Here is a 5284-nt window from a genome sequence, read left to right as displayed (position 1 = left end):
ATTTAGAGGCCCTAACAGTAGCTGGCAAAGAGAAAAGCAATTAAGAGGGTAGTTGAGAGGTGCCTGGACCTATGGCACAGTTAACCGTTGGTGAGCTGTCCAAGTGGCAGTGATGGTGATTATCCGATTCTCCCATGCTCTGTTTAAGATTCTGCAGTCTTGGAAAAGAACCCAGTTTAATCGGTTTACCTTACTCCAGATGCATTTTAAGTTTGTGCTATCCTCCTAAAAACGTGTGACCATATTCCCTTCTTTGAGGATAGGGTCCTGAGGTAAGGATCCTGGTTTGGAGCATATACTACAGGTGGAGAGCTCTTCCTGCTATGTTTACCCAGCCTACCTCCTTTTCATCCTCTTTGGCTCTGTCTTAAATCCCAACCCATAGAGAAAGTCCCGAGTTCAGCCTACCCCTTCTGCACTGAGTTGGTTTTCATTGACCATGTCAGTGAATGAAGCACAATGATTAAATTTCTGAGAAGCCTTTTCTCTCCAGCAGTTAGGACATCGGAAAGCCCAAGCTTTGGCATTTGCAGAAGCAATTCTAGAGTCTGGGCTCCTATCAGGAGGCCAGAAGGAAAACGTTTGTGAATTTTGTTTCAAAGCATTTATTATTATTGTTGTTGTTGTTGTTGTTATTGTATCCTAATTCGTGTTTACTACAACAAACTTTTGGGGAAGAAAGGAGAAACAGCTCCCCATCTCTTGCAGATGGCTAACCAGACAGGAAGATCTAGTTTCTCACTAGGAAGATCTCTACTTGATCTTGGGTTTTCAGGCTCTGACGACAGGAAGAGTTTCTCCGGGGGCAGAAGGCGTAGCTTGCATCACCTGGCTCGTCCATCTGGGATGAAGATGACAGCAACTTTGAGAACCTGCTGTGCACTCTTGTTGTTACCCATGGTGTCTGTTGGTATCTTTAGAGTCAGCAAGGGAGGGGGACATTCAAATACAAATTTAGAAACATGTTCATTTTATTTTTTTTCTTCATAAGAGAGATACTTACGGTCCAACAAAAGCTTTGATACAATCTGGACTAATGGAATGCTGCTTGAAGTATTTTTTTTTTTAAATAGTTGTGTCTTTTTGGTCCTCTGTCTTAACCAAGAAGCTGTGGAGTCGGAGCTGGGATGGTTAGAGGGATGGCTACTATACCACGTGATCAGCATCAGCCTGTTGGAGTCTGGAGTAGCTGCAGGGCATTCCCTTCTCAGACGGTGTTCTTGCTTGGTCTCAGGTGGAGTAGAGGCTGGTCAGCTGGTGAACAGAGGCTTGACTCTTCATTCATCCACAGGTCTGACTCAGGACCTGCGCAGGGCTGCTGGACATGGCTCCTTGAGCAACTGAGAAAATTCATGCGGGATTTACACTATAGTTAAGCAGTCAAAATCAAGTGCTTGAAATTCAATTGGGCAGCACACACAATCATACGTGTTAGTAAGAGAGTCAGTTATTGAGAGGCAGAAATGGGTAGATCTCTGGGATTTGCCGGCTAGCCAGCCCAGCCTGTTTGGCGAGGCCATTGGGAAACTCTGTTTCAAAAAAAAAAAAAGTGTCTATCTCTTGAGGAATAATAGCAGATGTTTTGTACATTACCCATTCAGCAACTGAATATTAGTTACTTCCTTGCTCTAAGTTTCCCTTAGTGTAAAATTGGCTATTACATCAGGAGAAACAAGATTATGCTAAAGTAACAAAAATCTACACTTAAAGCTTTAGCACAAGGAATGCCTATTTCCTGCTCAGGCGACACATGCAGAAAAAGTTGTTGGGACTTGTCTGTTGTGTGTGTCACTTGGAACCCATACTCGGGAAAGCTTGCCATCTCAGATCTGAACTTTGCTATGTGAGCTCCACAGTTCCCAAGAAAGGGAAGAGAAGGTTGGACAAGGAACACTGACTCTCCAGCTCTTACTGCTGCTCAAGTCCATCCATCAATCTCAACTAGTCATGTGACTCCAAGACCATGCAGTGGAAGTTGGGTAATATATGATACTAAGGATTTCTGCTACAAATACGAAGTGGATTTTAGGATAGACGTGCCCCCCCCATACCTGTTCAAAACCACAATGCAAAACACGGGGCACTAGGGATCTTTCAGGGAGATGGAGACAGAATGCTGAGGAGGGGCTGGGTAGGTCAACAGGGTTGAGTCTGGGAAAGGATTGTGTAGACCATGATGTTTCAGTGAAGCTGGGAGGCTTGGTAGATGGTGATAGACTTTTGAACAATGGTATGTCGGCAGAGAAGCACCAACAAACCAGTGAGAAGTTTGCTTGAGGGCAGAGCACATGAGAAGGAAAACCGGTCCTAAAATAGTGATGTCTGGAGAAGAAGTAAGCACAAACCAGGCCTGGGTACTCTTCATGTGTGCTATCCCATTTAATTGTATAGACAGTCCTGTGTCCACATAAGTTTAGTAACACTGAGCCATGATAAGCTGTGACAGAACTTGTGTTTTCTCCAGTGGGTCTATTAAACACCCGCGGGAGGATTAAGTGAGGGCAGAAACCAGAAGGTCACGAACACCATGGCAGAGGACAAAATGGATGGTTTCGGAGCAGGAGAGCCATGATTGGTGTCGGTCCAAGAGTGAACTCCTGGGAGAGTGGAGCAAAGGAGTTGGAACTGGGTCCTTTCTGCAGCAGAAGCAGAGGCTATGGCCCATTAAGTAATCAAGTGTGCTCCAGTCAGGGCTGAGCCAAGTGAGAAGATGGTTTGGAAGCAGATAGATGTGTCTGGGAGGCATAGGTTTTAGAGAGAGGGAAAAGATGGGGCCTTGCAATATGGTGAGAGGTTGTGAGTCAAGCATCAATTCAGTTTTATTTAGCCAGCAAGAGAAACATGGGCACTTTGAAGACCCAACTGAGGGATGTTTTGAGCAATGCCTCTTTGTCCTTCACCATCTCCAGCCTGACTCTGGTCCTAGATCCAACGCATCTGTCCTTTCAAAACCAAAAGATACTTTTAAAGCAAACCCCAGAGACTCCTTGTCTTTCTTTCAGAAGATCTCCTCTTCTCTACGAGCAATGAAATAATTGAAATCAGGCTGTTGCTTCTCTCCCTTTTCCCCCCTTTTCTTTTTTACAAGAACCATTACAAAGGTGTGAAATATTAGACACTTATGCATCTGTGAATAAGATTGTAGGCTAAAAACGTGTGAGTTCCCGTCTTAGCTAATGAACCAGAATATGGTTTTAATTTTTGAACAGCAAAAATGTTCTGCCTTTTTTTTTTTTGGTCATCCTGCTGAAGACTTTGTATTTTAATAATTCAGTGGAGTCTAATTACTTTAATTAATCACCTTCTTTTGAGAGATGTCAGTGGGCTTCATTATATTCTTGTTGCTGTAGGTACTATTTGGACTCTTTTATGAAATACATACATACATATAATATATATATATATATATATATATATATATATATATATATATATATATTCCTTCTTGAGGTCCTGCTGTGTTCAGCCTTTGACTCAAAGTACTTGGTCACTCACAGATGATGGCTGATCTGTTCATAACTCCTGTTTCTTTTGTCACACTTTTTTCCCTATGACAATTTAACAGAACCAGCTCTGGCCATTCTGTGCCTTAAAAATTGCTGCTTAGAGAGAAATGAAAGCTGCTCTTCAGAGTCAGTCAATATTTTTGCATCTTTCGGAGTCACGATGGATATACTGGGACTGACAAGAGCTTCTATTGTACAATCAGTATAATTTGCTTCACTTACAACAAAGCGTAATTAGCTTGTAGCTCATGCCGTGGCAATGAAAATGTGTTCCTCTCTGAAGTCTGTGGACGGAGGCCCCCTTCTTCACTTGCATGTAGTGTCCCTATTTCGTCCTGACCTAGGCTCGCTGGGAATCACCAAACAAGTCTTTTAATTGTAGAACTCTGTAAGTTCTTTGCATGGAGGGAAGACTATGCTTTTATATAGCATTAACAGCGCACCAGTTCAACGCACCGGTTGGGTGTTTGGCAGCTCCATGTTAGAGGCTGGCTTGGAATGAACCTGTGTGGCGTAAGTGCCGAATTTCTAATGTTGCTTGTTCATCTGGTTTCATGACCCTTCTATTTACTTACTGATACTTTGGAGCTGATTTTGCACAGTTCAGTCTGACCTTGAACTCACTGGGTAGCTGAGGCTGGCCTTGAACTTCTGAATCTTCTGTGTCCACCTCCCCTTGGCTAGACTTGCAGGTTTGGGCTGCTATACTCAGTTTGTGAGATGGAACCCAGGGCTTCGTACCTGCTAGGCAAATCCTCTACCAGGCTATGTCCATAGGCTTATGATTTTCAGCCATTTCCTCCAGTAAATACAGAATAATACCTAATTCATCAACACACTGAAATACAAAAAGAGAGATGACATGCTACCTTCTTTCCTTTCGAGGACCCCTTTCCTCCCCTGGGCAGCTGCATGGATCAGAACTTCCCTGTGCAGACTGTGTTACACTTCTGGCTCTGCCCCCCCCCGGGGGGGGGGGCTGTGCTCTGTTGGGACAGGACAGCTAGCTCTGTCAGGCAGTCAGATTTTGTGAGAACGAAGAACAATGTACAGTGTACAGCCTGTCTGGGTGCACCCGGATCAGATTCCTGGAGCCTGGAGGGTGACTTCCATTTCAGGCTCAGACTGAATACTTTTATTTTGAAATGCCGCCTGGCTGGAATCAGATTTATGCAGCCCTGACTTTGGCTTTGAAATGAGGCTCACATGGTACCTGTCACCTGAAGGGTGCAATTAGGGTCCACACACGGAGCTGTGTTTTCTGTCTATGCTGTGGTGTGGACATGCACAGAGCCTTGGCTTTGTTTGGCTGAGAGAAAAGGAAGGACTGTTTAGAAAGCTTTTTCTCGTCTCACCTTTTCCTATTTTCTGATACCGCCCCACCCTTCATTCCCCGAAATCCGCAGCAACTTGGGAGGACCCAGCAATTGACAAGAAAAAAAATTAATCAATAATCAGATCAATGCCTGTTATGGATCCAGAAAGACTTGTGGTTGAAAACAGTCCTGGTCCTTTGGAGTCCCCTAAAAGTTTTGCATTGCATCCAGAGATGGTAATTGATTGAAACTGCCTGTGGTTTTCGGAAGTGCTCCGGTTACAAGGAAACATCCTTTTATGTTGCTGGATGCCAGCCACAAAATCTCTGAAGTCAGGGATCTGGCAGAGGTTGAGCCTCCTCCAGGGTGTAAATAAACCAGCCTGGTCTATAACCCAATAGAAGTCAATTTATTGTGTGTGTGTTTCAAATCAGTCAGCTCAAAGCCCTGCCCAGTTATTTA

This window comes from Microtus ochrogaster, chromosome 5 (genome assembly GCF_000317375.1).
Source record: "Microtus ochrogaster isolate Prairie Vole_2 chromosome 5, MicOch1.0, whole genome shotgun sequence".
NCBI classification, from domain to species: domain Eukaryota; kingdom Metazoa; phylum Chordata; class Mammalia; order Rodentia; family Cricetidae; genus Microtus; species Microtus ochrogaster.
This window is presented reverse-complemented; position numbering follows the sequence as displayed.